Here is a 21,619-nt window from a genome sequence, read left to right on the forward strand (position 1 = left end):
TAATATAATGAACGAGTTATATTGTAAATTCAGCAAGAACGATGAATAATTTCCATAAAAATTAAGTTAATGAAAAATCGTTTTACGATTCTTTTCGCTTAATATCATTACTTCAATCTTATTTTGTTTCGCCATTAACTTTAATGCCGCGTCATCTACATGCGTAATAATAAGATAAAATATTATCAATAATCAAAGCAAAGAAAAATAAAAACACTTTAATTTATTCATATCTCAATATTCATAAATGCACATTAATACTTTTCAATTCGTTCTTTATCGATACATTGCACTGTGCAATGTGCAATATAGTTTAAATAAATCTAATTTAAGCTGAGGAAATCATTTAGTGGATGCATCGTTATGTTATCTATTTTCAATTTTCTATTTTCACTTTTCACTAAGTATATTATCAAGATAGACAAAAGAACAAAAAGGAAAACAAAGTTTAAAAAGCAATTGAATCTCGCCTGGAGGAAACTCATTTTATCCACGATCACTACCTACGAAATTGCGAGATTATAAATTAAAGCGTTTCATCAATATGAAATGTATCCAACAGGACTCGCTCAATGTTCCACAAATTATTAATTAATTATTAATTATTCTCGCGCTCGGGCTTTAAACACACATTACGTACGTAATGAAAACTGTAATTGAAACTCGCGAGATAATAAGAGCCTCGGCATTGTACTGGTACGCGATATCAAAGTTTTTCCATTCATCGATAAATGTGAAGAGTGAAAGGATCGAGCGAAAGAAGGGCGTAGCTAGTCGAACTCGCGAAAAATTTCGAGATACAACCGCCGATCGGAAATAGCTCGAGTCTCGCTCTTGAGCAAGGATTTTATGGTGCACAGTCGCAAAAAAAAAAAAGAAAAAAAAAGAAAAAAAATGGGGGGGGGGGAAGAAAAAAAGAAAAAAAAAATCCCCACCGCTACAAAGTATCCCGGATAAGATAAACGCGCGAGAGTAACAAAAGGGCCTCGACAGAAACGTGGCTCGCGATAAAACAGGCACAGGGTGAAGACAATCGACATCGGCGCGACCGAGGCGCGAGAGAGAAAAAGTACATCGACGCCGTGGACGAGGCTTACTGCCGTCCAATTTGCTCGGCAATCGGAAAAAAGCGCTGCCAGCAGGAAATGTGCGAGGCAAGGGGTGAGAGGGCGAATGACGATGTTGGCGAAGCTTACCTCATCCCTTTTTTTTTTTTTTTTTTTTTTTTTTTTTTTTTTTTTTATCTGTTATTTGCAATGGGGAATTGGTTGTGAAGTTGGTCGCCTCGATTATCGCTTAACTCGATATCGCCTTGCGCCATTTTTCCTTTGCATCTTTGCGCAGCAACGCCGAGTCTTCGGCTGCCCGTGATTTATTATTTCGACTTTATTATTTTTTCTTTTTCTTTTTCATCGACCAAGAGTTGCAAAATAGCGCGTGTCCAGCTATTTAACAATGCCTCGCGATAATCCGTTTGTCACGTTTGTTTTAATGCCAAACGCAGGCGTAAGTGTAAACCGCCTCGATTGAAAAAATCATCGAGTTTTTTCCGTCCGCCCGTCCCCCCACCGCCCCATATCGACACATTTCCTTCATTTTTTTTTCTTCCTTTTATTATAAATTGTTATACACATTACCTCATTTTAATGTATTAAATCCGTACGACTTGAGAAAACAACTATTGAAAAGCTGCCATTATTATGAACTGGTTTTACACTCGTTTATCTCTACAAGCGTTCGAGTTGCTTGTAATTCATGGCATCTTAAGGTTACATTATTACTGTACATTATTATAATTATTATAACTGACATTATTACATTTACATATATTGTATTTTATTTTCACGCTATGCAGCCACTAGTATTGACAATTAATAATTAATTTGGCATTATATTTCTATAAACAAATAAAGTTCATGTAGACGGATAAGAAGAATGTTGCTCGCTGCTTGCCTTAGATAGACAAACGTAAACGTCATTCTAAAACAAACGATTTAGCAAGGTATTTCGTGTGATTCACGTAAAGAAAATATAAATGCAGCTGTATTACAATATTTGACATTTAAAGGAAATCGGCCGCTCAAATAAAGCTTCTGTTTCTATTTCTGTACGAATCAAGCGCTTCAGTGTCCATAATGAGTCATCGATAAAACATCTTCAATACTTAAGATATCGCAGACTTTTTTAAACGCGAAGCGTAGACGATAGTCGAGCTCCACTCGCACATAAATCATCATGAAATGTCGAATAATGTAGATACTCTGTGGGGGTGGGGGAGGGGGGGGGGGGGGGGGGGGGGGGGTATTATTTACCTTTATACGTATCCAACCAGCCTCGTGCGTGCAATAATTAAATTAGTTGGAATGAAAAATGCAGCTCTCTCTCGGTCACAACGTCTCTCAACAGTGCTGTCCTTGTTAAATTGAAATCTATCTTTCGTGAAAGTGAATTTTCGCCGAGGCTCAAAGGCATTCCTCGAGAGAGTTCACGTACGATAACAATCCGCACCGGCCCGAAAATGATCTCAAAGGCATGTTCGCCGAAATGCTGGTGCATCCGGGATACTTTGTAATTGCGCTGATTTATATCTTAAACGCTTTAAGTAAACCAAGTAGCGCGCGGTCCTTCATCTCCCTTGTAAAGCCAAGCGCCGCGCTTGTAAATCCGTTAAAACGAAGTCCAATGCATATGTAAGTAGCCGAGAGAGACGAGAGAAAGAGGGATGGATAGAGAGAGAGAGAGAGAGAGAGAGAGAGCGAGTGCGAGGGGGTAGAGGAGAGAGAACAAAGAGATGAGAGGCGGCGCAGTCAATCCCGTGGCTGACTGGATAAAGGGGAGGAGGAGTGAGTCGACGACGACTGTCTCGCTCGCATCGGCATGATTGACTCGGGCCGACCGGAGGATGAAAGGCCTTGAGAATCGCAGTTAAGTGATGCCGATTTCGCGAATTACCCCCTCAATTGGCCGGCCTTTATTTGCCTAAGCATTTAGACGCACTTTGTCTCTGGCTTCAGGTGCAAATGCGCCGGCGCTTATTTCGAAATGCTTGCGGGACTCGTTAGGACGCGCACTTCCCGTAGATTTAGTCGAGTGCTTTTATTGAAAGACGTCAGCCATTGATAATCCGATTATCGTCGCTCGGTTTGTTAGCGTACTTTGGGCCTACGTCCCAAGTACCATTGATCGCCCAGTGAAGCGAGCGCAATCTCGCACAAAAGTGCCGTTACGGAATTATTCAAATTAAAAAAGAAAAAATAAAAAATAAAAAAAAAAAGAAAAATTAAAGACAGAAAAGAGACAATTATTAACGTTGATGACGCATCGCCCTCGTAGTCAAAACGCGGATTAGAAAAAGCTCGGCGTCCTCGGTGACTTGGATTACAACGATTGTGCAGCAATTGTCGACAAGGGCGTCTTGTTTTATAAGTGTGCGGCACTAATATTTACACAGAGCAGAGATTGTAATAATCGCGCTAACTAACGTTAAATGGCCGAAAATGCACGAGTCTCGACGAGTCATAAGATTTGCGAGCTTTTCAACACTCGGCTACACGTTTCACAAGGACGAACGTCCTCGTGCTTTAATTGGCCCCCGTTCACGTACCCTATGAAATGCACAAATGGCATTTCATAGTGGCCTCGCGTCGCATTTATCCTGGTTGCTCGAAGGCCCACGGTCGATGATCCGGCCCCATTCAAATCCACCAAATACCCAAGCAAATAGTATGTGCTGTTACCCTGGTAATATGCGACGCGACTACCTGATCAATGATTTTAAGACTTTAACAGCGGATTTCTACGTTTTTCCTCGTCTCCAGCTTCTGACAATGGAGCATCGAGAATGGAACAAGAGTGTCATTACGTCATCATTAAGTCCCGGATTATTACGTCCGGAGATTGTAACAGCGAAATGAATTCAATGCGAGCATCGATCGCCCATCGAGATACCCGGAAATACAAGCGCATAATAGATATTTCTCGGGTCATCTGACCCAGCCAAACCGTCGTCCTCGTCGGGCGTATCGCCGAGCTCGGGGGAATCGTGAAGGCGGAGGAATGAAAAGGCTGCTCGAGGTCTTGGCCGAGCAGAGGAACTAAATCGAAACTCGGGATTCGAAAGAAGCTCGTGGATATTGCTAGTCGAGCTCGGCACGACGTTATTGGACGTACTCGACATCCGGAAAGTCAACGGGAAATCGCAATTACGGGAGTCGCTACGTGAATCCATGTGTACTGGGAGCAGCAGATACTGGGTGAGGGGGGTGGGGATGAGGAAAAACGGAGCTTTTCTCTCAGGCTCACGTTCAATGAGTCGTTTAAGCTTTGCGGCTCCTCAACGCGGCCTCGCTTCTTCCATTCATTCGTAGCTTCGACTCTTCGCTCTTCTTCCTCGTCTGCCAAAGCTTCACATGGCTTTCCTTCGACGAGGTTATTTATTTCATCGTTCGCGTATATTTGGCAGCGTTTTATAAGCGTCGTATGCCATGCATAAGTAAAACGCTTTTATTAACATAAAGTTTTCCTTTGCACAATTCCAATTGGGATTGGGTGAATTGACTAGTTATTAATAAAAGATTAAATATAAATTGAACTTGTCCTTCTCTATTGCCATTATATGACACGTTCAAATTGTCTCTACAACACCTTTGCATATCGCATTGCATGTAAATTTGTTATTACAAAATATTTTATTTGCAAGCATTCATGCATTTTGTCTTTAACAAAGTAAATTGATAAAAATTGAAAGAAAAAAAAACATTGTAAATCGTCTTACTTGTATTAGGGAAAAAAAAAAAAAAAAAAAAATTGTAGATATATAATCGAAACCATTTAGCGACTTGCGAATAAAATAATTTGAGTAGGTACATGGAATTCAGCTTATTCTAAAAGCAACTGAAACCTTCACGACATTTAGGAGCAAATTTACATTCGTGAATATAAATTAAAATCATCACTTTATTCGCGCGAGATTCAGGGAAGAAAACGAGATCTTAAAAATAGATACACATAATTTGGTAAAATTCGAGTGCGTAGACGTTATTTTGCAAGTACCAATCCTTATCTTAAATTATTAAAGAACCTGTCCTTTTTTCACATCCCTGAAACGGCGGAAGTGACGATCCTTATTACGTTAAGTTTGATGTTTTAGAGAAAGTATTAATTTTTTTTAATCCAAAGCTTAAAAAGAAGCTTCGATTAAAGCGACACCTTAACGACATTCGTGGAATTGCCGGATTCGCGCTAACTTTGGAATCTTTCCGCGAAGTCTCCACTCCACTCACCGCTTGCAATTGCTCCTTCGCGCAAATGAAAAGGAAAAACTCTCTCTCTCTCTCTCTCTCTCTCTCTCTCCCACCCTCTTTCTCTTTCCCCTGTGCCGCGACTTCCTCTCCTTCACATTTACATGCACACAGTCTTATCCAGAGGTCGAAAACTCGTCGGAGTTCCGCCGCAGCTCCGCTATATTTGTCTTGTCTACGCGCGCGCGGAAGAGAGAGAAAGTATGTAAAACGAGAAAAAGATAAGGAGCAGGAAAAGTGAACAGAAGGACTGCAGAGAATGAGTGAAGGCTGCTACTGCCGAAGTAACTCGCGAAGGGACGCACACTGGGAAGGAATATTTTTACACTGAATGTAATGTATCCTTCATTGACTGATTTATTTATTGGACCGGGAGAAGTGGATGCCGGGTGGGAATGATGAGGATGGGGATGGGGAGGGGAGGGGGAGGGGTATTTAACAGTGTTGAATAGCGATAACAATTACATAATTTATTACGAGTGCGTCTTTGATCAGCATTCGCTGATAATTGCGGTCAAGCAGTATACCGCGATAACGGCCGATGACAAAAAAGATTTTTCTTTACTTATAAGAAACTCAATGTTAACAGGCCAATTTGCATTAATAATGCAAACAATTAAAACAATATTCTGCGAATACTTCCGATGAATACCTTTTTATAGCTAGGCGTATACTATAGTAAATTAAATGGTAAAAATGGCGATGTAAAGGAATCGTCGAGCATGTAATAAAATTATAAAAGTAATGAAACGTTTATTAAGAATAAGATATTTAAAGCAGTGCTAAAGCTTTTCTTTTTCCATATTTAGTCTAAACTTTTTTAACGGTATCTGTTAAAAATTGTTATATTACAAGAAAGAGCCGTTGTATTTTTTTATGCAATATATATATATATATATATATATAAATAACAGTGAGAAAAGGGCGGAAGAGAAATGGCTGAGAAATGTCGAAACAACAACCTTACATAACCGAGCATTACTTCAGCGGACCCGAAATATGTACTCTATAAACGTAGGCGAGTAAAAATATTCTCTAAATCAAAATCCTAAAATGCAATATTCACGAAAGTAAATCCCTCGCAGATATCGAGCCGAGTTCACGAAATATTTCCTCGCACTTGCAGGAATCCCCGGGGTGAGGCGCACTTAGTGCTACACGACTAGGGAAGCGTAATGACAACTTGGCAAATTTGAGAGTAGGAGAAACGAATTCCGGGCGCAAGTGCACCGAATGCATTCTATACCTACTTTTCGCGCGTATGCATTTTCGCCGTTCCTGGCCCTGTCGTTCCTACCGCACTTGTGCGAATTTATCTCTCTCTCTCTCTCTCTCTCTCTCTCTCTCTCTCTCTCTCTCTAACTTCCACTCGTCGTTCAAAACCCCCTCCCCTTCACCCACTTTTCATCCGTCCCTCACTGGCTTTGGAAGATGCTGCCGGAGTTCGTCGACCCATTGAACTCGAGTTACGACGTCTGCATACGAGTGCGCAACGTCGCTGTTTGCGCTCGAGCTCGCACTCGGCGAACTCGCCCTTTTAAACACCTACGGACAGAACTACGAATCGTAAATATATATATTCGCTCCGAGGCGTATTTATTATTAGAAGATTGAGCGAAATTATTAATTATCGCGCGCGTCGATTATCGCCGGGTTTTTCAGCATTTTCGTCCATTAATGCGAATCGCGGGAAAAGGCAGGGATGGAGCTGCGATACAGGCACGAGATACATCGGTCGCTCCTGCAGTTACAATTGCAATGGGAACAAAATGGGAACGTGGACTGTCTAATGAAGGGGGTAACGGCAGCCCTGACGGACCGTCGTCACTCTGATTTACGAGTCAGAGCGTGACAGGACTTTGAAAACCTTCGAACGAGAGTTCGCCGATATGCAAATTCCCGCCGCGGATTCGAATTTAGCAATGTCAGGTCGGTGGGTTAAGGGGGGAGGCGAAGCACTTTTGGCTTAGGATCGCACGTATTTCCGTGTTTGCGAATAGGATCTGGAATTCGCGCGATCGACCATCCGTTAAGAAACGGACGACGAAATGTGTGAGCGCATCGAGCCGAGGCTGCACTGGGAGATGACGAATGGGAATCGCGGGCATTTTCTCCGAGTCCAGTCGGAAGACGCCGATCGGAATTGGCCAGCTGCTCGTGCTCGCTCGTGTTCCGGTTGACGAATGCGTGAAAAGCGCGTGGCCGAAGCAGCGCGGAGTCGAATGGCGATCTGGTTTTCTCGGGGTTCGATGACCCAATGAACCGCGATCGCCTTCAGCAGGTAAACGCCCGAGGACGGCTGCTACGATCGAGGCACTTTATAGAGCGAGCCTTCGCCACCCCCACCTACGCTCATTTTGCTCGACTTGCCCTCCCTCTCCCCCTTCGTCTCGTCGTAGCGTTATCGCGCAAGTGTCCGTTTTCAGGTTCCGCGGCTCCGCGCGTTGAGTTTTCTACCTCGGGTTCGGTGGGAGGACGGCGATAGCAAGTGAGGCTTGAGAATCGATCATTACGTTCCCTGCACCTTAATCCATGCTCCCGGGTTTTTTTCTTTTAGCCTCGTGTTTCGTATGACGAGGCACTTGAAAATTGCACGAACTCGTTGAGGCTCGGAAGGTAACGTGCCCGCGCGCACCACTTGGTCATGATAGTTGCATTGCCTTTATGCGTGGAAATAAATTAATGCGGAGAATGAGCTTTAGCGCAATTTGCGCTTGATCGAGAATGCCATTGCTTCTGCACTGATCGATCGACACGTAAAAGAATTTTGTATTGGGAGTAAATGGCCGTCTAATGTCTAATTGGATTATTGTAGGATAATGGCTCGTATTAGCATTCCATGGTTGCTAGCCTAGTTGTTCCAATTCCCCAGCGATAGGTTAAGTTTAATATTGGTTATTTGCAAATTATCATAGTTAAGGCGTTTTATTGTTTGTGTATATTTAGATTTCCGTAATTTGCGCGATAAGTGTAACGTCGAATTTTCGAGGTGATTTGATAAATGAGAAGAGTGTCGTGTACACTAATAGCAAGCGACGCTATTGAAATTATCGTAAAATAAAAATCATGTTGCGAGACAATGGCGTAACAAGTTCTTGCTTATGGAAACTTATTATTTATTTTATAATTGTCATGTTACGTTGGCTTTTACTTAAAAATTAAGCAATTTCCGTAAAGCAAAATTGGCATTTATCTCGATGCAGTCTTACTTATCGTCCAAATAACCACAAACTATGATTTATAGATTACGTCTATTAGCATTTGTTTATAATCATGACAAACACTTCTGGGTGATTTATAAGTCTGGTTTGGCCATTCCTATGATTAGTCATATCCGAAAGTATTCTGCCTTTACACAATGGGAGAGTAATTTCTATATCAGTGCAAATTGATATGTGGCATTTGTTTTGCCACTGGGCTATCTTGCGCATTAAGTAATATTAATGTGACTCGAGAAACGTGAAATTTCGAGACATTTGTGATTGGTCGGCTGTAAAGAAACGGGAATTCGATTATATTACAGCAGCTGTAACGTAATTAAGGTAAGGGCCGTCTACGGTGTGAAAAATCAGTTTTCCCCCATAAACAGACACTTTGTATTCTAAATGTTGCAAACTCGCGACTGTGGCACAATTTAGCTCGTGGATCGAAGATCGCCCATCAAGATTGAACAAACAAATAATTAATTATTTCGAAAGTAGACTGATTTACGAGTGAGAAGGTTGAAATCGCTCTCACTTAATCCATCCATAACGATCATCAATTGCTAAAGCAATTTGACATTATACCACGGCTATCTTTAGTACCACAGATACCAATGATGAATTCGGATGGTCCATGAAAAAACGCAATCGACTTAAACTAATTGTCTTAGACATTCCATGAAATAGGCCTGCAATGCACAATGAGAATTAATCGCTTATTAAACATTATTAACGATTATAAATGGCCGAGCGAAGGAATGGGGGGGGGGGGGTTAGCTCAAAAATCGAGTTAACGATCCCGACACGCCGGGCGCGACTCCTTTACGATACGTAATCGTAAAAATGTCCCAGCCCAGCAGGTCCTTTAATTAGCGAATTGAGTCATACATAACATCACTCGCACAAATCAATCGGTCGATGCGAAACCGCGAATCTCGTCCGGACACTAAGTGCTAGGAATCTGGAGGATGTGGTGAGTGAGATCGAGCGTCGAGGCGCGGTATCCTTCCTCTCTACCCACTCTCCTGCCCCTCCCCAGCCCAACCGCACCCAATAATTAATCGATATTCGTATTCGTGCGCGTATCTCGCGTTTGGAGTTAATATCGCAAGGGGCGCGTTCAGCCCGCGAACTTATCTACCATCGATTATATGTAAAGCATCCAGCCGACTCTGTTAAGACTACGGAAAACAGGCTACGAGATAAATAACGCAGCGGGGCCGAATGTTTATATTAAATAAGGAGATCGGTGTCGGGGAGGAAGGAAGATTAAGCGCTGGTAGTGCACCATTTTGCATTTACTACGTGATACCGAATGCGCAGCACACTTGACTTGTATCCGCTTCGCTTTGTTTCTTCTTCTTCATCATCATCATCATCGTCATCATCGTCATCATCATCATCATCATCATCGTCATCATCGTCATCATCATCATCATCATCATCGTCATCATCGTCATCATCATCATCATCATCATCGTCATCATCGTCATCATCATCATCATCTTCTTCTTCTTCTTCTTCTTCTGCTTCTTCTTCTTCTTCTTCTTCTTCTTCTTCTTCTTCTTCTTCTTCTTCTTCTTCTTCTTCTTCTTCTTCTTCTTCTTCTTCTTCTTCTTCTTCTTCTTCTTCTTCTTCTTCTTCTTCTTCTTCTTCTTCTTCTTCTTCTTCTTCTTCTTCTTCTTCTTCTTCTTCTTCTTCTTCTTCTTCTTCTTCTTCTTCTTCTTCTTCTTCTTCTTCTTCTTCTTCTTCTTCTTCTTCTTCTTCTTCTTCTTCTTCTTCTTCTTCTTCTTCTTCTTCTTCTTCTTCTTCTTCTTCTTCTTCTTCTTCTTCTTCTTCTTCTTCTTCTTCTTCTTCTTCTTCTTCTTCTTCTTCTTCTTCTTCTTCTTCTTCTTCTTCTTCTTCTTCTTCTTCTTCTTCTTCTTCTTCTTCTTCTTCTTCTTCTTCTTCTTCTTCTTCTTCTTCTTCTTCTTCTTCTTCTTCTTCTTCTTCTTCTTCTTCTTCTTCTTCTTCTTCTTCTTCTTCTTCTTCTTCTTCTTCTTCTTCTTCTTCTTCTTCTTCTTCTTCTTCTTCTTCTTCTTCTTCTTCTTCTTCTTCTTCTTCTTCTTCTTCTTCTTCTTCTTCTTCTTCTTCTTCTTCTTCTTCTTCTTCTTCTTCTTCTTCTTCTTCTTCTTCTTCTTCTTCTTCTTCTTCTTCTTCTTCTTCTTCTTCTTCTTCTTCTTCTTCTTCTTCTTCTTCTTCTTCTTCTTCTTCTTCTTCTTCTTCTTCTTCTTCTTCTTCTTCTTCTTCTTCTTCTTCTTCTTCTTCTTCTTCTTCTTCTTCTTCTTCTTCTTCTTCTTTCCATCCCCTCTCAATGTGTATCGTGTATTCTCTTACATTTTACTTTTTACGTTTCGTAATGATGATTTTGTTCGCAGTCACAATGCGAGCGCTACTACGGACTCTGTAAAGCTCGCCTCGCTTTTAGTTATAACAAGATCATTTCAATAAAAGAAATTACGAACAATGGAGAGATACGGGCTACGGTTGACTCCTATAATACACTTTCATGAATTCTGATAGGACAGTTTTGAAATCTCCTCTACTTATTAAAATGAGCAGGCGCGATCGGTAGTAGAAATAAATGCTACTAAATGTATAATAAAACTATCGGCATCATCAACGACAGCAGCAGCAGCAACAAAAAGCAACAAAAAACAAGATTGAAAAATTATCGACCAACCGTTTATGAAGAGTCTGCAAGGATCATTCGGTAATAAAATCTTGAATAAATATGTGGATAGTAGGGCTGTATAACCTCGTTAATGCCAAATAAATCATCGCATTGTCCCTTTATATATCGTTCGTTCAAAATTCTCATTTATAAATTCGTCTCGTAACTGTACTCGCAGCGCGGAAAGGCCAAGCTCGTCGCCTAAGCTCGTGGACTTGCCAAGTCCCCTCTGGCTATTTTGCTTTCTCAATGATCAATCGCCGGGAAAGGAATGCAAGCTCTGACCCCGGCAGTAAGCACGACTCCTCGGCGAGGCGAGAAATAAAAAGGCAATGCCTCGAGGCTCGCGACGAAGACAGGTGCGACGACAATGAGGCGAGAATACGCTAACCGAGACGAACGGTAATCACGCCCGGGGTTATCGACAATAACTCGGGAGTGGACCGTAGGCGGCACAACGACAAGCGCACACACGAGTAAAGGAACATTGGAATGCGCGCGCGGGGCGAATCACCACTTCCCGTTTCCCCTGCGAGAGAATACGGGAGGAATTCCCCCGATGAATGGACAATCGCCGAGGCTACCGAGCGAGTGGGCACCAAGACAAGTTCCTGACTTTCGCACCGCTCGCGTATCTACGCCCAGGTAATTACCACGAGGATGGGCTCCCTTCGTTACGGGACCCCGAGCCACTTAAACACCGCTTCTTTATTTTCGTTTCCTTTTGGTTTCTCTATTTTTTTTTCTTTTTTTTTTCTTTTTTTTTTCTTTTTTGTTTTGTTTTTTTTTTTGTTTTTGTTTTTTGTTTTTGGCTTTTCAATTTCTACGGAGAAGTTGGGGTACGCGGTGTCATCGGCCGAGCGACAATAAAAGTCCACTGGCTAACGTTTAGATCGGGCTGCTAACGAGGTAATTAGTTGCGATGACTTTAAAGCTCCCAGTCGCTCCCGAGCGGTAGTTGCTTATTTCATTGGCCATGCCGATGATTTATGCGGATTTCTGAATTAAGCCTTTAATTAAGTATTAATGCATTATTATTCGAGACGAGGATGGCGTGGATGGCGAGGATGGCGAGGATGGCGACGATGGCGACGATGGCGACGATGGCGACGATATTTCCGTGTTGTTATTCAACCGGTGGGGTCGTTACGTTTATTCCTTAATTATTTATTAAAGCGTACGCCTGCTCACGAATAACGAAAGTGACGTGTAATTACCGTGGTAATTTAGCCATGCCCGGTATATGTGAGAGATTATATTGAATTTTGTGGTGAAAAATTCATGATAAATAATTCGAGAATAAGAAATGTCCGTAGCTTTATATGTAGTTATTAGATCTTGAGAGAGTGATATTATATTTCAACTCGATTTCAATTCGATTTTTAGAAATTTGTCAATGAGTCAAAAAGTTGTACGTACGAGCAGCATTCACTTGATCGAGAGAATGGAAAATGGAGAAGAAAAAAAAAGCTAATCGGAATTACTCCGAACAATAAGAAATGAATTAGGAATCAATGAGGAATCAATCTCCGCATCGACGGACGAGGGGAGATTGAGGACGTATTAAAGTAATTTCTTTACACTTATTACTTAATAGATATCTCTTAGTAAAATTGATGTCTCTCGCTCGTCTCAAAACTATCTGTCTGCATAATGTTCAATTTGCTTTTACGAATGCCATAATATCGGTCGCATAAGCCGACAAGTCTCTTCGCAAAATAGTCCGTTGTTTATTACGAATGCAAGAAGAGTTCATTAAGCATCACTTAGCCATACGAGGATCATCACTATAGCAAATGCTAATTTAATAATAATAAGAAGCTCACCTACCGATGCCCTAAACGAGTAAATTATTCCCTTCTAGAAAATTTACAATCATCGCTGCTTTGCTAAAAGATACAATCACAAATATACAACAGACGACGTGTCGCACCTACGATTAAGGGTTAAGGGGCTTCGCATCTCGAGGGCGTTAGAAAAATTACTGCTTGGCATGCCTGGGGAGCGTCCTCCGCCTCCGCCACCGCCTGCGCCTCCTACGTTCTCTCTCTCGAACGAGCACGAGTGGATTCGTTCTCTGTAAACACGCGGCGAACAAAGCGACGATGGAAAAAAGCCAGGGAGGGCCCGCCATTTATACCTATCTCATATTTGTTTTACGTATTTCAGATGTTTCGGAGTGAGCGAGCGTCGCGCGCACCACGAAAGAAGAGAAGAAAAGAGGGAAAATGAGAATAAAAAGGTTGCCAGCTTCCAGAAAACGGCTAAAGAAAGCAAGGGGAGAGAGAGAGAGAGAGAGAGAGAGAGAGAGAGAGAGAGAGAGAGACGTCGCATACGCAACGATGGAGAGCCTCTATTATTAGACGGACGATAGAATGCACAAAGCGAGAGCAAGGGACGCGCCCTCGACAACGTCATTTTTGTCTCATCAATCGTCCCTAATTCCGCCGTAGCGGTCACGCTGATTATTTTTCACCTATGCTCATCCGAATGGCGATACACGGTTGTCCTCCAACTTTGATTTATCGAAGATCATTATCGGGATACCAGGCGCGGGCCGATTATTCCGGCTGATTGATCGACCTTGAGTAATTGATCCGGCCGACCAAGACTTTTACGCTCGCGAATCGCGTTGAATGGGTGGGTGATCGAGGCGTGGACCTATGGTTTCTTTCCTTAATGACGCCTTTGTACTTCCTTTGCTTATTATTTCACGAGATGCCCGAGGCCGGATAAGATCCTTTGTATCTCGGATGGTAATTTTTTTCTTCGTCTTCTTCATCATTCTCTCCCACCTCTTATTCTTCTTCTTCTAAATCTTATAATTCGTAGAATATATTAAGCTCGCGCGCTAAATCGAGTCCAACTAATTCAATTCATACCCCAAGTCTTCCCTACAATTTAGATTCAACTTTCATTCGATATCAACTTTACTTTCATAAAACTGCTTTCAAGTGTCCGAGATCGCGATGCCACCTGTTCGGTTCCTACATTTTGAAATGGTTTTTACTTTAGAATAAAATGAAAAGAGAAGAAAAAAAAAATGAGAAAGAGAGGATAAAATGACAAAGAAAGTGGACCTCCCGTGCGCACGTTCTACGACGACAAATCAGAGGTGAATGACAATTAAAAAGCTCGAGGGCACCTCCGAGGATCGCGAATCCGGTACTTTTTGTCACTGTCGCGAAAACTTAAAAATGCACGGCGTGATGCTGAGCGGATGATTGGTAAAGCAGTCTGTGTACCGACAACTCCTGGAAATATCATATGGAAGAATTTTCACTCGTGCTTCGAGGGTACATCGAGGCTTACTAAAACTTCATTATTAATCGGTGGAAAAAGTTCCTGGTAATTTTACTCAATGGCTACTCGCAAGGTACTTGCCCTCGATACCTCCTCCACGTCCCCGCCTCCTCCCACCACGCACTATTATTAACGTAATCGGCGGGCACATGGAGGACACTGTAACATAACGGGAGAGTTATCATATTGTATGATATTTTAGTCTCAAGTAAGCTTTCATGAAAGAGCGAAAGAAAGCCAGGCAACGCTCGAGCGTTCGTAGCTCGAGTTCCTTGCAATCTACTCTATTCCATTGAAGTCTCTGGCTCGCGTAATTTCGATCCGCGATCGTATTATTTTGAACGATCTCCCGTATTCAAGCAACTCCAATGGCTACGCTACTATTGGCAATGCGAAGTTTACGAATTGCGCGAAATAAAAGTTATAGTTCCAAACGTCATAAATTAACATTGGAAATTGGCGCGACGAGGAGTCGGCGAGGAAAGAAAGAAGCTCGAGCGAAGCCGCCAAGGGACAAAGAGAGGAGTGGAAGGGAAAAAAATGTACGCCCGAGGATACATGTAAATCAGATGGAATGCCTCGCAGCAAAATATGCAGCGCATGCGCATGCCTTCACCTATCCTCAAAGTGCAGAGCCGCGAGGAAGGCGAGGTTAGCATAAAACGCTCGTTAGAAAAATCGGAGGATCGTGACACTTGTTCGAGCCGCCAAGCTCAATCGTGTCGGAGAAGACGGGGAGAACAAGCACAATGGCCGTGAGCCGCCTCGGGTAGGATGCTCTTACTCATAAATCCCTGGACTGGGCGAATACCTTCTCGCACTCTCTCGCGTTTTCCAGGCGAAATTCCAGGTCATTTTGCTCGCTAATTTCGAGCTAGGAATAGTCGAGCACCGGCCGACGCTTTTTATTTCCTTTTGCTTTTTTTTTCCTCTCATTTTTCTCTTCTTCTTCTCCTCCATTTTTTTTTCTTCTTTGCCACTTGCACGTGCAATTACAGGGTACTTCTCTTCGCTTGGCAATGTTGGCGTTGCTTATCATAAACTAGCCGTGAGAAATTCGGGGTCTTGATTCGTAAAATCGGACTTTGGCAGTTGGAATTTTAGAAACGATGCGCGAATTCTGTTACAAATTATCGTACGTCCGTCCGCGTCCTTTATATTATTCCAAATTTTATAACTGCATTTAACATCGCGAATGAGAAAGCGTAATACATATTGTTATAAACGTCCTTTATATCCGGCCTCTCCCCCCTACCTCTCATCCCAATAAAATAGGATGAACTTTCTGAAAATCTTTCGAGGAAATAAGGCGTACTTTTACGTAACACTTATGCTTGCATTAATTATGGGAGGATGGGGAATAAGAGATAATAATGTGTATTGCATCGATGTGTAATTAAAAATTGTTTAATCGATCGTTTGTAATTTATTTCATCTGAATTAAGATTCAATGATAATTTTATGTCTAGCGATATTCTTACACAATATTCAATTATGCAATACTTTATGATTTACAAAGTAAGCTGGACAACGTTTTTTACTTCAAAGAGTTTTTTCCTTAATTTCATCGTGTTTATCGTCTCACTCTCTCTCTCTCTCTCTCTCTCTCTCTCTCTCTCTCTCTTTATTTTTTTCTTTCTTCATTTTACTAACGAAGGAAATGGAATTATTTACGTACCTTGTATTCCATCCAATAAAAGCGATCATTCTTTTTTATTATTTACTTTTACGTTGAGACATAACATATTCTGTAATAAATTTTCTGACTCACCTGAAACAAATAGTGAAAAATATAAATTATTACGAGTTCATATTTATAACATTGAATTATTTGCATAAAAATAAGAGATAACACACATAAAGGTGAAATGAGACTTTTAAAATGGTATTTTCGAGTAAAGTAAGAAAAAATACTCGTTACTCTTATATCGAATAATTTTTCCATTGAATTTTCACTGGGGCACGTAAATTACAAATACATTAATAATTATTAAATTCAATTCTTGGTTGAAACTTAGTTTTACGAAGACAAATTTATGCCAAGATCCTTGACGTTCAAATAAAATTATCAATAATCTCAATTTTTTTTTTTTTTTTTTTTTTTTTTTTTTTTTTTTAAACTATTGATCGGACAAGACTTTCATAAATTCTTTCATACGATAATTAATCGAGACACTTAGCTAATATCCAGAAGAATCCCAATCAAATTATATTACATAAATTATTATGGAAGTTCTACGTTAATTCTCGTTAAAAAATCTACATCGTCTAAAAATCTAAATTAAAAATATTAAATTGCCAACATTTTATCAATTTTAATTATCGGAACGTAATTCTGTCGTTACTTTTTAATTATTCAACGGAGGAAAAACTATTCCAAGCGCACACATTTAATTAAATCATTATTTACATTCTCCTCCATTGGCTATGAAATGTGTTATTTACATTGACTATAAATTCTTTTCAAACAGAATTCTAATTCAATTTTATCCTATAAATGGCTTCTAATAAAAATCCCCATACAGCACTTTGTCAGCCCATCTTACGGACGAATGAATGATCACATTGACCAGGGCGTGAATGTTTGCGATTTCGAACTCTACACTTACGCGATCAAAAATCGCAAATCAGTCACGCACGAGCGGTAAAATTATAAAAAATTCGCATCGTAGAGGCGTAGGCAGCCTGAAGTTAGTAGAGTGAAAGCACATAAAGCAGCACATAAGGTCTTATCGCGGTCGTGTAAACTTGAATTTTCTTTTTTTGTGGGAAACCCCTTGGCGTTCGGCTACAGAACAAATTTACCGAGCAGCCGAGGGTCGGGAAATTCGTTGCCTCACGAGGAAGTCGATTGCGCAATGCCGCCCTCTATTCCCGATCAGCCGAGAGCTAACTTTATGAATGAAAAAGCGAGAAGTAAGACACGCAAAGACACGAGTGTGCTTTGGCAGCCGGGCGATGGCCTAATTCCGGTTTCTAATAATACTTGCCACGGTGTCGGAGATATTAACCGAAGCGGCGGTGGTGGCGGTAGCGGTGGCGGTAGTGGGGGCGGTGGCGGTGGCAACGACAGCACACGCGACGCCCATTTTTCACGAGCCGCGAGATTCGCATGCGAATATCCGTCCTATTCGCTTCGGATCGGCTGCCCCCCCCCCTGCTTCGATCGATTCCTTACAGCCGATTCACGTCGAGTGGCTTTGGCTAGGACGTAGGGCGACGACGTCGAAGAAGATTCGCAATTCGAGAGCCGACACTCGAGGCGCGAAGGGCTTTCGCGATAATGGCCGTCATATCTAGTGCTAACGAGCCGAGGATATTTATCGACTCGCTCTTGCCATATCTTCCATTAGATCTAATAAATTTTGCGCTTTCGTGCGAGAAAGTGAGGAAATTCTTATTACGCCCATTACCGTGCGTATTATCTACTCACGTATCTGCCAATGCACTGTCAAAGCAAGTTTCAATAATATTATCGGCACGGCAATTATGCCGAATATGTTGTTCATTTATACTTAATTAGTTTGTTTAAATAGCGCATCTATTCATACAAGTCGAGAGGGACAATTTTCGAGTGAGAAAGAAATCCTCGATTAACTAAAAATATAGCAATGCTTTGGCGCTTGAAAGCGGAGCTTACGACGATAATAAGTCCATGTGTATGTGAACAAATGAAGAAAAAAAAAATCGCGTTCCCAATCTGTATTGATTATGGTTGATTGGTGCTTAAAAATGGCGTTGGGGGGGGGGGGGGGGGGGGGGTTGGTTGGTTGGTTGGTTGGTAAGGGAAAGCAATTCTCGGCGACTATCGTCGTAAAAGCGAACCACTTTAAATTTTTATTCAATTCCACGTGGCTCGCCGCGTCTGGCGCACACGGTGAATCATTAAACGAAAGGCACGGAAAGCCTATTTTAACATCAGGCGAGACTAATGTTTGCACGACGTTTCGAATTTTATCAAAGCCAGGGTGCGGCCATTCCCCGCGCTTTTAACGATTCACTTAACCCCCCGCGGCCCAACACCTCTCACCACCACCACCACCACCAATAACCCCGGCAAAAGCGTCGATTATGAGAGCCGATTCCTGTCATGTGACATTGGAATTAGCGTTACTATTATTCCCTCCTTCTCCACTTCATCTCGTCGTCCTTCCTCACCTTTGTTCGCCTCTACAACGAAGGGCCTTTTAATTTTTCCCGATCCAATAATGCCGGACGTGTCGATCCCAATGACACGCGGTTTCCCGAGCGCGAAATTACTCGGATATCATCGAAGCCTCTTCGCCGATAGCCGGAGGTGGCGGATAAGTGTCGGCTTCTGCTCCCGACCACTCGCCTCTTACGTGCCAAACGGCAGCCTCGAGGTGAGTGAATTAGCGCACTAGGAAACGACGAAGAGCCTCGATGCTGCATAGACGAGCTCCGAGCCGCTGTTTTATATTAATGGGGATTATTCATCGCCTAGTAGATGGGAGGGTGGGACCGCAGCTATTAACTATTTTATCCATAGATATTACGCTAATAGTTGGTCTATTTTGAGATATGGTTACGTACTATGGTTTGAATAATAAGAATTCCGAATGCAAAGTACTGGGTGGGCGCTCGAGGTAATCAAGTGATTTACGAACGCGCCGTTAACTCCTTCGTACGTTGTTACGATACAAAATTCATTAGCCAAAAGACGAAGAGAGCATTGACTTTTGGGCCCCAAAAATTTTCTTGTATGTGTTTCATACGACTTAATGGCTATAACGATAAAGCAGAACACTCGCGGCATCGTGAATAAACAAGAAGAAAATCTTATGTTTAAGATCGAGGCAAGGCCTTGCAGAATCTAAATTCTATCGCTCCATTAGTTGAGATGAAATCCACGAGTCAGACGAAGCCAGACGATTGATTCGCTAGCCCTGCTAATCCCACGCCTCCGACGTTCTATATTACTCGGCGGCAGCATTATTACAAAGGTTTGACCCTTTTATTGCCGGTACGTTATATGAACTGCATCTTAAAATAGAATCTCGTGAATTTCTTAACGTGTGAGCTGGTGACGCTCGATACGTCCAATATTCATTAATTCTCTAAGCATAACTTAATAAAATCTCATCGTCCTGCTAATCATTTATCACAATAGCTCATTTCTTTGTGAGCTTTAATCGATGAAAGCTGATGTACCGTGTCAGCTCGTAAAATATTAAATCTAGACAAAATTATGTAATATCTTGATGATACTTAACTTTAATATCGAAGGATGCGAAGGCATGCGACGTTTGTCGAAGAAATAGGCATTTTATTGATTAGAAATGTGTTTTGGAAAGTATTGAAATGAAGGCGAGTGACCGCTAAGTTCAGGAAATACGACAATTAAAGTGCCTAAACCAGTATTAACAAACTCAGCCGATAATACATTTTCTTATCATTTATTTCTGACCTAATGAGAACTATTATCGCCAAAGCCTGAAATTCAAGAGTAATTACAAAGTACTTACGAGCACCAATGTATCGCGATATCAAAGTATTCTACGGCTTAAATAAAGATTGTCAGAAAAAAATTCCTTGGATAGATATGAACGTGAATTTTATCGCGCTATTCCCACCACTGTCAGTCGCCAATAATTTCATCTTTGTGATTGTGAGGAACGTTATCTTATAATTAAAATATTCTTCCATTACTTTCAGCTGATTTAATAAATGGACTGCTGTGATTTATAATATACCCAATACATTTTGCTTTTCCCTCACTTGCAAATCGACAAATGCAAACTAATCGATTAATGTACCACCATAGCCGTAAAAATTTTTAACGAATTCGCACGACCTTTATCCAAAAAGTATGTAATTGTATAAAGTCGTTGCGATTAATTAATAATATTAAGCGAAGCGAAAAGTATACTTGTATGCCAATTGGGAATATATCGTTACGATATGCCTTAACTAATATGAAAGCATTTTCACTGGCCTTTAAGGATATTATTAATAACAATAATAACAACAATAATAACGATAATAACAACAATAATAACAATAATAACAATAATAATAATAATAATAATAAGAAGAAGAAGAAGAAGAAGAAGAATAAGAAGAAGAATAAGAAGAAGAGGAAGAAGAAAAAGAAAAAGAAGAATATGATGAAGAATAAGAATAATGAGAATAATAATGTTATAATGCAAGAAGTTCCTTGGAGTCTCCAGACCGTACATGGATTGCGCCAGGAAAGGCCGATAAAAGATCGCGGCTCAAAATAACTTTGTAATTAAAAAATTAAATATAACCAAATACAAAATATTTAATTTTCTCGTTGAACGGACGTAAGCGGCTTTATGATTTAGCCTTTCATTATGCATTCCCAACATTATTAGCCGTGCTGCTGCTCGCCAAAGCACCGAAATCTATTGGAAAGCAATAATTTAAGCGGTGGCGTTTTACATTGCGGCGTCCATTAGCGGCTCCTCCTCTTGCATCCGACGATATTGACGACGACTACGACGATAAGAACATGAAGAAGGACGACGACGACGACGACGACGACGACGACGACGACGACGACGACGACGACGACGACGACGACGACGACGACGACGACGACGACGACGACGACGACGACGACGACGACGACGACGACGACGACGACGACGACGACGACGACGACGACGACGACGACGACGACGACGACGACGACGACGACGACGACGACGACGACGACGACGACGACGACGACGACGACGACGACGACGACGACGACGACGACGACGACGACGACGACGACGACGACGACGACGACGACGACGACGACGACGACGACGACGACGACGACGACGACGACGACGACGACGACGACGACGACGACGACGACGACGACGACGACGACGACGACGACGACGACGACGACGACGACGACGACGACGACGACGACGACGACGACGACGACGACGACGACGACGACGACGACGACGACGACGACGACGACGACGACGACGACGACGACGACGACGACGACGACGACGACGACGACGACGACGACGACGACGACGACGACGACGACGACGACGACGACGACGATGATGACGACCGCCACCCTCCCCCCTCCACGATAATATAAC

The 21,619-nt window shown here is 41.9% G+C and overlaps 1 protein-coding gene across 1 annotated transcript in view; it reads right to left on the reverse strand.

The window, feature by feature from the left end:
* LOC105359216 (muscle M-line assembly protein unc-89) overlaps nucleotides 1-21,619 on the reverse strand; it is a 173,667-nt gene that overhangs the window by 56,378 nt on the left and 95,670 nt on the right. The gene's annotated exons all lie outside the window — the stretch shown is intronic.

This window comes from Ceratosolen solmsi, unplaced genomic scaffold (assembly GCF_000503995.2).
Source record: "Ceratosolen solmsi marchali unplaced genomic scaffold, CerSol_1.0 scaffold11, whole genome shotgun sequence".
Classification (NCBI taxonomy): Eukaryota; Metazoa; Arthropoda; class Insecta; order Hymenoptera; family Agaonidae; genus Ceratosolen; species Ceratosolen solmsi.